Source organism: Hemiscyllium ocellatum, chromosome 1 (assembly GCF_020745735.1).
Source record: "Hemiscyllium ocellatum isolate sHemOce1 chromosome 1, sHemOce1.pat.X.cur, whole genome shotgun sequence".
Classification (NCBI taxonomy): Eukaryota; Metazoa; Chordata; class Chondrichthyes; order Orectolobiformes; family Hemiscylliidae; genus Hemiscyllium; species Hemiscyllium ocellatum.
In genome coordinates this window covers 158,275,149-158,287,774 of record NC_083401.1, presented here as the reverse complement: position 1 = coordinate 158,287,774, position 12,626 = coordinate 158,275,149, and the positions used below count along the sequence as shown (strand labels likewise).

General features: G+C 42.5%; 1 protein-coding gene across 5 annotated transcripts in view; it reads right to left on the bottom strand.

Moving 5' to 3' along the window:
* The window catches only part of hhip (hedgehog interacting protein), a 157,511-nt gene that overhangs the window by 122,754 nt on the left and 22,131 nt on the right, over positions 1-12,626 (bottom strand). The gene's annotated exons all lie outside the window — the stretch shown is intronic.

Genomic DNA, 12,626 nt, shown 5'->3' with positions numbered 1-12,626 from the left:
GCTGGCTCATAGCACCAGGTTCAATTCCTGCCACGGTCAACCCTCTGTGCAAAGTTTGCACATTCTCCCCATGTCTGTGCAGGTTTGCTCTGGTTTCCTCCCACAGTCACAGAGATGTGCAGGTTAGGTGAATTGGCCATGCTAAATTGCCTGTAGTAGTAGGTTGGGGAATGGGTCTGGGTGGGTTGCTCTTTAGAGGGTCGGTGTGGACTTGTTGGGTCAAAGGGCCTGTTTCCACACTGTAGGGAATCTAATCTAATTACCAGGAAACTGGACGTGAGAAATGTCAGAGCAGGCTCAAGGGACTAAACAGCATACACTAATGGTCTTAAATGTATTCATGTTGGAAGCGGTAATTTATAGATTTCTAAATCTGTTTAATCTTTGCCAGAGTGAGTTGTCAGCTTTTGCTTTGGACCTCCATTGCTTGCAGTTTGTATTTCATATGTTCCTTTAAGAGGTGCTAAGATGGCCATTTCCTATTACAAACACAGATTTCAGTTTTAAGTCAAATGCTGTCAAGTCACATGGAACAAATGCAGAGTTTCCACTTTGCCTGTGAAATATACCTCAGTTCAACCTCAGAAGGACGATCCCCATTACTTCAGGGTGACAATTTAGCGAATTTCTCACCTGCCAAGTGAGATTATTCATCAGTATTGAATGAGGTTATTGTGCCTATTCCTCTGATAAATGGAGTCAGCTCAAACTTGCATTGTGTAGGATCCTTACCATGGTCACATTTTAAAGGCTAAATTGGCCGCAGGGTTTATGCATGGGTGGTAAGTTGTTCTTGTCAGGCCCTGGGGGAAGGTGCCTCTCCTCTAGTCTGAGCTTGTGAAATCAGTAAGCATTATTTTCCCGTCTCCTTCCTGTAAAAGCAAGCCAAGGCCCTTTACTCTGGGATGGCTTAGTATCTGTCTGCACCCAATTTCCTCAATTAAAGAAGTCCTGTCCAAACTTCTTTGCTTAACGTTGCAAACTTGAAAAAAAAACATTCACTTCTCTTAACCCTTTCAGAAAAAGCATGTTTTAGCAAAGTGATGACCTAATGATGTGATTGCACTCAAGAGGATTCACTGGAGAAATATAAGGACATTGTCTTGACTGGGGAATTTTGGTCATAAAGAACAATTGAATAGGCTAGAGTTGTCGTCTTCAGAACAGAAAAGGTTGAGGGAAGACCTGAATGATGCGAATAGAATTTTTAGGGGGTTAGATAGAGTGGATACAAAGACCTGATTCCTATCTGAAGACAGCTCTGTAACCAAGGAATGTAGAATTCAGGTAGGAGGTAGATTATGCAATGTGGATCCGATTGGCAATCTTCTCATCTAGAGGGTGATGGGATCTGGAACTCACTCGCGAAAGGATGTTAGAGCAGAAACCATCATAACATTTAAACGATTAGTGGAAAAGGACTCAAATGCTGTATTTTACAAAATATGGGCCATGAGCTGGAAAATGCGATTAAGCTAGATGGCAATGCAGACAGAATGGACTTCCTTCTTTCTGTTCAATTTCTAAGATTCTAAGAAGGTTTTTATACTGAATTGAAATAAAGACCTAACTCAGCAATACCCCCTTTCTCAGAGCTAAACAGAGTCCTAAGCCTATAATAAAATGGGCAGAAAACACAATCTCATTATGAACTGGAGCAACATGGTCCACCATATTGACAAAGGGCAAAAGATTCATTAGACACTGTGGGTGTCTGAAACAGTGATAGGTAGTTTGCAAATTATAAACTAGCACTTACTTCACACACCTACTGCTCAAGTTTGCTTTGCCCCAAGGCACCATCTCCACTCATGAAAATCAAGTCTACACGTGGCCACATAGGGGGTCTGTCAAGAAACCAGAGCAGGTCACAACCAACAAGTTAAACTTTTAAATTATGCTTTACTAATTCCTGAAAGTGTGCTCCTCACCACCCCATGCTTTGATAAGCACAAACCTCCACCAATCACTGACACATGCTCACCCCCCCAACCAATAACATCTGCCACTATCTCACCACCATCCACCATCGCATCCTGATCAAAACACCTTTCCAGCTTGGTGGCTCCCTCTCTGACTTGGCTGCCTCAGTCCTTACCCAGTTGCGTGTGCCTAACCGATCAGCTTGCACCTTCAAGTCCACTTTGTTGCTAAACTACTTGTCACGGCCTACTGCCCACTGACTCAATATGCCCACTGATTCAATAATAACGTTATGTCCACACTGGACCTCACTCTTAATTGCATTTGGAAAGCATTAATAGGAGGTTCACTTCAGCAGAAGTAAGGAATCCCTCACTGCAAGTGGACTTGCTGACATAAGTGATTTACTCTAGTTAAAAACAGTTCAAAAAGAAAGAACTGAAATAGAAGAATGAAAACACCTTTAAAAATCAAAAACATGTAAAAGATTATGATTACCAAGAAGGATGATGTTGTCTACATGGACTTTAGCAAGGCTTTTGATAAGGTACCACATTCCAGACTGGTGAGTAAGGTTAGAGCACATGGGATCCAGGAAACATTAGCGAATTGGATGCAAAATTAGCTTGATGGTAGTGGACAGAGGATGACAGTAGAGGTTATTTTTAGACTGGAGGCCTGTGAGTAACGATTGGTGCTGGACCCACTGTTACTGTCATTTATATAATCTATTTGGATGAGAATATAGGAGGTATGGTTCATAAATTTGCAGATGATACTAAAGTTGGTAGTACAGTGGTTAGTGAAGAAGGTTATCTCAGAGAACAATGGGGCCAGTGGGCTGAGGAACGTCAAGATGGAATTCAATTTAGATAAATGTGAGGTGTTGCATTTTGATAAAACAAATCAGGGCAGGACATACACAGTTAATGATAGGGCCCTGGGGGTATTGTCGAGCAGAGAGACCAGGGGGTGGAGGCACAGAGTTCCTTGAAAATGCTGCCACAGGTAGACATGGCGGTGAAGAAGGCATTTGGCATGTTTGTCTTCATTGGTCACCAAGTACAGGAGTTGGGATGTCATGTTATAGCTGTACAATATACTGGTAAGGTCATGTTTGGAATATTACATACAATTCTGGTTGTCCTGCTATAGGAAGGATGTTGTTAAACTGTAATTATGCGAAAAAAGGTTTACAAGGTTATTACCAAGACTGGAAGGTTTGAGTTATAAGGAGAAGCTGGATTGGCTAGGATGTTTTCCATGAAGCATAGCAGCCCGAGGGATGACCTCATAGAGGTTCACAAAATTATAAGATGAATAGCCAAGATCTTTCCCTGGGGGTAAGGGAGTCCAAAACTAGAGGGTGTAGGTTAAAGAAAAGAAGGGAAAGATTTAAAAGGGACTTGAGGGACAACCTTTTCACAAAGAGGGTGGTGTGCATATGGAACAACCTGCCAGAGAACATGGTAGACACAGGTACAATTGTAACATTCAAAAGATATTTAGACAGGTACATGGATAGGAAAGGTTATGGACCTAACATAGGCAAATGGGACTAGTTCAGTTTAACAAACCGGGCCAGCATGGACTACTTTGCCTGAAGGGCCTGTTTCAGTGCTGTATACCTTTGTGACTTTAATACATAAAATCCATTCCTTTCTAAGTTGTAATGAAAATTGATTGTCGTTGCTGGCTACCTATGAAGGATGGACAATTATTATAAATTTCTTTCTGGTTGAGATCCTCTGTCTGACGATAAAGAAGTAGTAACTGGATCTTGAATTTGCAAGTGACTTTGAGAAGACAGTGGCTGGCTGGATTGTACCTATTTGATGACTTTTCTCTTCCCTTTTAAGTGACTAGATAAGGAAATTTCTTTTCTATACAACTCTCAAGTAAAAATGAAAGCTCAGGTAATGAGATCCTCCTTCTCTTTAACTGAATGACAAGATTAAAGTCCCAATTTAGCCTGAAGCTGTTTACTCCCATTTTCTTTGAATGGTGTTTGAATTCATTTTTATATATTTGCAGTATATCAGAAGTAAGTTTTTCTTTCTGGCATTTCCCTATCTACTGCCCTAGATTTGGACAGGAATGGGTATAAAAGTTAAATGGAAATTTGTGAATCGGGAAAGACAATGTGGAAGAAGTTGGGAATAAAGAACTGAAGAAGAATAGGGCGGCACGGTGGCACAGTGGTTAGCACTGCTGCCTCACAGCGCCAGAGACCTGGGTTCAATTCCCGCCTCAGGCAACTGTCTGTGTGGAGTTTGCACGTTCTCCCCGTGTCTGCGTGGGTTTCCTCCGGGTGCTCCGGTTTCCTCCCACAGTCCAAAGATGTGTGGGTCAGGTGAATTGGCCATGCTAAATTGCCCATAGTGTTGGGTAAGGGATAAATGTAGGGGTATGGGTGGGTTGCGCTTCGGCGGGTCGGTGTGGACTTGTTGGGCCGAAGGGCCTGTTTCCACACTGTAAGTAATCTAATCTAATCTAAAAAAAGAACAATTTATGTTTATTTCAACCTTGTCTTCTTAAGGCCAGATCTCCACCCTGCTCAATGTGAAGATTTCAACTGTTGCTTTGGGTTATTGGCTGTCTGGACCACTCATTAATTTTCAAACCATTTTCTTTTTGGCATTATTAACAATTTATCCATTGTTCTTTTCAGACCTTTAATTTCAGATTTGAATGAGAAATTAGGAGGCATGATGACGAAGGTTGCAGATGAAACCAAAATTGGTGATATAATAAACAGTAAAGGACACCTGAGAGTTTAATAGGTTTATGGTCAACACGACAGTGGGCTAAGGAAAGAGGGGTGGAGTTTAATTTAGATATACGAGATAAATACTGTCAGCACCATTGTGTTTGGTATTTGTTCTCCGAACAATTTTTGTCCTTCTCAAGGAGAACGCAATCACATTGGAAATCGTCAATTTTTTTTTCTGTTTCAATAATATTTTCCTGCAAGAAACTGCATTTCTGAATCCATAATTGTTTCTTCTTCGAACTCTCACCTTCTAATGACTCAGCCAGATGCTCTGCCCATCAATTGCTTGTTCAGCCTCTGAATGTATTTCGTTTGACAGATGGAATCAGTCCACCATTGTGTCCACCATGTCAATCTTCACGTTAGAAAATAAGAATGCTACAGCATGTTGGAATACTACATTAAAGAAAACTTACAGCAAATATGAAATGTAATATTTTATTTATTCACTCCTGGGACATGAGTGGCCCTGGCTGGCCATTTATTGTCTGTTTCTTGCACCCTTCAGAAGGTGGTGGTGGGCTACCTTATTGAACGATTGTAATCCATATACTGTGAGTAGATCCATGTGCTGTGGGTTGATCCATGTGCTGTGAGTAGATCCATGTGCTGTGGGTAGATCCATGTGCCCTTAAGGAAGATAAAGTAGATTTTGATGCAGCAACAGAGAAAGATATGGTGATCTATTTCCAAGTCAGGATGGTGAGTGGCTTGGAGGAGAACTTGCAGGTAGTGGTGTTCCCTTTTCCTTCGGGATGGTCGTGGGTTTGGAAAGAACTAACAAAGAATCTTTGGTGAATTTCTGCAGTACATCCTGTAGATAGTGCATACTACAGCTACTGAGCATCACTGGGGGAAAGAGACTGGGTGCTTGTGAATGTATTGCCAATCAAGCAGGCTGCTTTGTCCTGCATGATGCTAAGCTGCTTGAGTGTCGTTGGAGCTGCACTCATCCAAGCAAGTGAGGAGTATTCCATCACACTACTGCCTTGTGCCTTGTAGATGGTGGACAGTCTTTGGGAAGGCAGAAGGTGAGTTACCCAGGTGAGTATTCCTCGCCTCTGACCTGTTCTTGTAGCCAGGAGTCCAGTTGAGTTCCCAATCAATGGTAACTCCCAAGGTATTGATAGTGGGGGATTCAGTGATGGTAACGCCATTAAATGCCAAGGGGCAGTGGTTACATTACGTATAAGTCTTTAGAATGATTACCGGAATGTTCCATTGGAGATGGTCATTGTATGGCATTTGTGCGATGCAAATGTTACTTGTCACTTATTAGCCCAAACCTGGATAACGTCCAGACCATGCTGCATTTGAACGTGGACTGCTTCAGTACCTGAGGAGTCAGGAATGGTGCTGAACATTGTGTAATCATCAGCGAACATCCCCACTTCTGACCTTATGATGAAGGGACGATCATTGATGAGGCAGCTGAAGATGTTTGGGCGTTGGACACTATCCTGAGGAACTTTTGCTGAGGTGTCCTGGAATGACTGACCTCCAACAATACCAACCATCTTCCTTTGTGCCAGGTATGACTCCAGCCACTGGGGAGTTTGCCCCCGATTCCCATTGATTTTTGTCTAGGGCTCCTTGATTCCACACTCAGTCAAATGCAGCCTTGGTGTCAAGGATCATAACTTTCCCCTTATCTGGTTGTTAGTTTCAGTTCTTTTGGCTATGTTTGAATCAAGGCTGTAAAAAAGTCAGGAGCTGTGTGGGCTTTGGTGGAATCCAAATTAGACCTGACCGAGCAGGTTATCGGTGAGCAGATGATGCTGGATAGCATTGCTGATGACACTTTCTATCATTTTACTGATGATCAAGCGTAAACTGATGGGGTGGTAATTGTTTTGGATTGGATTGTCCTGCTTTTTCTGTACAGTACATAGCTGGGTAACCTTCCAGATTGCCAGATGCCAGTGTTGTCTCAGAACTGGAAGAGCTTAGCAAGGAGAGCTGGAAAAGCACAGCCGATCAGGCAGCATTCGAGGAGCAGGAGAATCGCCGTTTCGAATATAAACTCTTTGTCAGCTTATGTTTAAAACGACGATTCTCCAGTTCCTCAGATGTTGCCTGACTGCTGGTGCTTTTCTAGCACCATACTCTTCAACTCAGGTCTCCAGTCCTTACTTTCCCCCTCTTAACTAGGGGAGCAGCAAGTCTTCAGTACTCCTGCCGGAGTGTTGACAGGGCCCATTGTTCTTTGCACTATCAGATTCTTAATATCATGTGGAGTGATTTGAAATTGGTGAAGACTGATATCTGGAATGCAGGGGACCACTGGAGGAGGCCAAAATGGATCAACCACTCGGCACTTCTGGCTGAAGAATGCTGCGAGTGCCTCAGCCTTATATTTTGCAGGGATCCGTGGGCTCCTCCATCAATGAGGATTGGGATATTTGTGGAACCTCTTCATCCAGTGAGTTGTTTAATTGCCCACTACCATTCATGATTGGATGTGGCAGAGTTCAGATCCGATCTGTTGGTTGTGGGATCGGTTCGGTATGTCTATCACTTGCTCTTATGCTGCTTGGCATCATCCTGTTCGATCACTTCACCAGGTTGACATGCCATTTTCAGCTATGCCTGGTGCTGCTCCTGGCATGCCCTCCTGCATTCTCCATTGAACCGGGGTTGATCCCCTGACTTGATAGTGATGGTTGAGTGGGGAATATGCCTGGCCACGAGGTTGTGGATTTTGTTGGAGTACAATTCTTCTGCTGTTGGTGCTCCACAATACTCCATGGATGCCCAGTCTTAGATTAGATTAGACTTACAGTGTGGAAACAGGCCCTTCGGCCCAACAAGTCCACACCGACCCGCCGAAGCGAAACCCACCCATACCCCTACATTACCCCTTACCTAACACTACGGGCAATTTTAGCATGGCCAATTCACCTGACCCGCACATCGTTGGACTGTGGGAGGAAACCGGAGCACCCGGAGGAAACCCACGCAGACACGGGGAGAACGTGCAAACTCCACACAGTCAGTCGCCTGAGTCGGGAATTGAACCCGGGTCTCTGGCGCTGTGAGGCAGTAGTGCTAACCACTGTGCCACCGTGCCGCCCACTAGATTTCTTCAAATTCTGTCCTATTTGCATAATGGCAGTGCCATACAGTACAATGGAAGGTATTATCAATGTGACTTTATCTCCACCAGGATTGTGTGCTGGTCACCCTAACAGGTATAGTCATGGACAGATGCATCTGCAGCCGGAGGACTGATGAGGATGAGGTCAAGTATATTTTTCCATCTTGTTGGTTCTCCCACCACCTACTGCAGAACCAATGTGGCAGTATGCCTGTTAGGATGTGACCAGTTCAATCATTAGTGTTTCTGTGCAGCTATTCTTGGTAGTGGACATTGAAATCTAGATAAGACCATATTTCCAACACCTCTCTTATTTTTGGCAGTATAGAGGTGGCAGTGGGTCATGGTAGGACATCCATTTCAGCAGAAATCCCATTTTCACTGGAGCATGGGCCGTATCCTTAATCTTTTTTAAGAGTAGATATAAATGCTCATGAAGGGTAGATAAGGAACTGTCACAGCGTCAAGCTACTTGAATCAGTTGCCATTTAAAACCATTGAGTGACAAAAACAGACCCCATGTTTCAGAGTTAAATAACAAGTAGCACTTAAGGTTTGTGAATAGAACCCTATCATTGTAGCATTAATATTGCTTAAGTGCTTCCATAACATGGCATTATCACAAGTTCATAGTTTGATTGACAGCTCAAACAGGTTATTAAAGGATTAGCTGTCCTTGTGGGATAATGAAAATAAATATTTGTTCTTATCAGGGATTAAATATGTGAACATAAATGAACAAGTGTTTTTGTTTTATATACTGAAGTTGTTTAGAATTTTAGCAGATGTTTAGCATTTTGTTTTATTTCATCTCAGCATAGTCCTTGAGGTCTACCTATGATGAACTCTAGGTAAGTTGGCCTGGAGAATGTAAGGGAAATGGGTGGTTATGTGTTAATAACCAAAACGTTGACTTCTCCACCTCCTGATGCTGCCTGGTTTGCTGTCTTCTCCCAGCTTCCTGCTGGATTCCAGCACTTGCAGTTTGTTTGCTTCTCTGGTTGGTGGGAGGCATGAGTTGGCACTAAATTGTCATTGGGCTATAAGAGGCCACAGTGTTTAGTGAGAGATGCAAGTTGGATGAGATTACATAGATGGAGTATGGGGGGGTAGCTGGGACTGCCCAAGACATGAAGGCTTTTACTTAACAAAACACTGGGGTCAAGCCCCAGAGAACTTGTAACCAGATCATCTTAGGACTGGGTAGCCCATGTGCTCATCTCTGATCTGTGTTTGGAGGGGCAGGCCTGATTCTTGCTTACTTTAGTTTTATTGCTAAAATGGTTTCCACATAATCTGAAAGAAAATAAATATAAACCGAAGAGAGAAAGGGTTTCATTAAATTTGAAAAGAAACTAACAAATTATTTAAGTTGAGCAATATAGAAGTGTTCCAACACAGAATGCTTACAGATGTATAGTCTGTTGTGGTAATTCAATAAGTTGACCATTCCTGTTCCAAATGGAACATTAAGGTGCAAGGAAATGACTTATTAAAATTGGCAAAAAGTTCAAATAGCTTTAAATTGTTAAGCTACAAATCAATGTTCAGATATCCATTTCCTATTACAAGGGTGAAAAAAGTGATTTCATTTGCAACATAATTTCGTGCAGTGAGTCATGCTTATCCAACTCATTCACACTGCTAGAGCTGGGAAAGGGAAAACTCGTGCATATGTAGGCAATGCGTGGAAAGAGTTTTGTTCACTAGCTGCTGAATAGCAGGGATGGTGGATTACTGATTGAACTCTATTAACTCAACCTAATCCTTAAAATGTGGGCAACGGGTTGAAAATGTACCCCATTCGATGGGTTTGCATTAGCTTTTTCACATAGTAGTATAATGTACATTGTGCATTTTCCACAAGTTCAATTTTCCTAGGGGATTTTGCAAACCTTAGCCATACTAAAGCTAGTTTTATACTGCACTTTTGGGGCCAGTTTGGGGTGAAACATCAACACTGCAGTGTAAAAGTACTTGGAGAGAGAGCTCAGCAGGAAACAAGAAGGATTTTTGCAAATTTTCAAAAGAAGTTCAGAAATGGTTAAGAGCAGTTATGCAATTTAACCAAAAGATGATTTATTTGAAAAACTTAGCTTGTGGCAAACTTTTAGAACTAATAATCCATGATTTATTTTAAATGCTTACTAATTATTATCAGATAAACAAAGACATCATTTGTAAAACTGAAATCATTTTTCACAATAAGTAGATTTTTGAAATGACTGACTGGATAAAGGGAATGTAGTGGAGCACCATACTAAAGGTGGCATGGTGGTGCCTCACAGCGCCAGGGATCTGGGTTCGATTCCCACCTTGGTTGACTCTGCGTGGAGTGTGCACATTCTCCCCATGTCTGTGTGGGTTTCCTCCCATGATCCAAAAATGTGCAGGTCAGGTGAATTGGCCGTGCTAAACTGCCCACAGTGTTAGGTGCATTAGTCAGAAATAAATGTAGGGGGGTCGATTACTCTCCAGAGGGTCGGCGTGGACCTGCAGAGCCAAATGGTCTGCTTCCATACTGGAGGGAATCTAATCTAAAAGCTATCATTTAGTGTGCTTGAAGGTGTGTCAGAAGGCTTACTCGTAAACTATAGACATTTTATACAAGAAGAAATGCAGCAATTTTGATAGAAAACCAGTTAGTAAAAATGGAGTTGAATTGGAAATAGTTTGCTCCCAAATGTCAATACTAAATGCAATTGTTTTGTAGTGTATTGACGGATGACTTGGGCTTAAGACTTGAACTGAAAATGTGTTACTGGAAAAGCACAGCAGGTCAGGCAGCATCCAAGGAACAGGAGATTCGACGTTTCGGGCATAAGCCCTTCTTTAGGGCTTATGCCCGAAACGTCGAATCTCCTGTTCCTTGGATGCTGCCTGACCTGCTGTGCTTTTCCAGCAACACATTTTCAGCTCTGATCTCCAGTATCTGCAGATCTCACTTTCTCCTTAAGACTTGAACGTCAGGAACATCATCCTGAATTTTGTTCATTACACAAGGTTTAACCAGACCAACAGAATGTAAAAACTTCAGGAAGAAAAAAAGACAGGTGAGTAGAATTTGCAGACATTTAGTAGACACCACTTAATACACCAAATACGGCAGAAAGAATATGCAGCATACATATTTTTGAAGGAGGGTGCTAAAGGGCATACATATAAGAATGAACGAGGCACTCAAATGCACAAGTTCAGTCAAATAAGGTGTTCAAAAAAAAGTCGATAGGCTTTTATAACCAGCAGGACACAACAAAAGAATAAGTAATTAAAATGCTGTACAAAACATTGATTAGTCCATATTGAGGAATACTGAGTGCATTATTTATACATAGTGACCACACAACTTTGATTCACCGATCTTAGGAATGGGCAATTAGTTGCAAAGAGAGCCTTCAGATACTTGGAATATTTTCACTCCAGCAAGAAGGCCCAGGACCTTTGAGAGAAATTCTTTAAACTAGAAAATACTTTGATAGTGTTTAAGAGATCACTATGAAGTATGAGGAAAACAAAGTAGAAGTTTCTTTGTATGTGATGTTTAGACTCAGCGCATCATCCTGCCTGATTTCTGTCCAAATTTCACCCACTTCAGCCCATCAGGATTTGACCATGGAGCTCAGGGACACCTACAACTTGGATGCTTCTGCCAGGATACTTTGCATGCAGTGACACATATACATCTGGACAGGGTGTGTCTTATGGCTCTTGGCTTCATTCCCAAGCACCCACTTACCTTGTGCTTACTTGGTAACTGTCAGCTTCTGTGGCAAGCATTACGTTTTGGTGCCAAGGGAGAGGCAGACAGCTTGTCACGGATGGGAATAGTGAAGTAATGAACAAGAAGCAAACATGTTACTGCATGGCGTCATACTACATTAATGTGACACCTGCAGCATGTGAGTGTTTTGCTCACTAAATGTGCTTCAAACCAATGTCATTTCTGAAAATCAAAGGGGAGCAGTCCATAGTAGGATCAAAGGGGACCATGGTCAAACAGGGGATATTGCCACAGTCAGTTAGGGTAATTGTATGATTGCAGTCCATAGTGGGATCGAAGGGTACAATGGTCAAACAGGGGATATTGCCACAGTCAGTTAAGGTAATTGTGTGATTGCAGTCCAGGACTTGGCCCAGTCAGTCAACTACTTGGTCTTAACAGAGACTGGAGATCTGTGCCTTCGCATCATCAGTCCTATAGGTCATGAGTAACTAAGCTGGGGATGACAGGTACCTGCACGGAGGTGCTCTGAGATATGAATCTGTGGACTTATTCAGCACTGTGCTGCCAAGTCAATCTAGTGAGATGGGCCACAGTCAGGCTTGGTGGCTTGGTTAATAATGGTCAGGGCCTTATCAAGGGGTAGTCCATGGAGTTCTGGGAAAGTGGGAAGCTCAACTCTACAGTTGCACTTAATTGAGACCAATACAAGAGAGAAGAATGGGATCTCAATGAACTTAGAAGAGAATGGGAAGGTCTGGGAAGGGTGCCTTTCACAAGTGACTATCACTGTGGCCTCTACATTGGATTGGTGGGTGAGCGATGGCGAGTATATGGCAACAAGGCAATTCACAAAGTCAGGGCTCTGATGATAAATTGGAGACATCAGTAGATATGTAACGGGGTTTTATTGAAAATGGGGGCAGGTTGAAAGGTCATCGGGGGCACTGGGACAGCAGCACAAAAGAGAACATGTAGGATGGGGAGTCATCCTGTATCTCAGGCAGAGCCTGCAAGTCACTCAAGCACAAAAACAAAACTTAGCCATCTTTAATTCCAAATCGACTGTGCAATAATGATACCAACTGTGGGAGAACAGAACAAGAACAAGG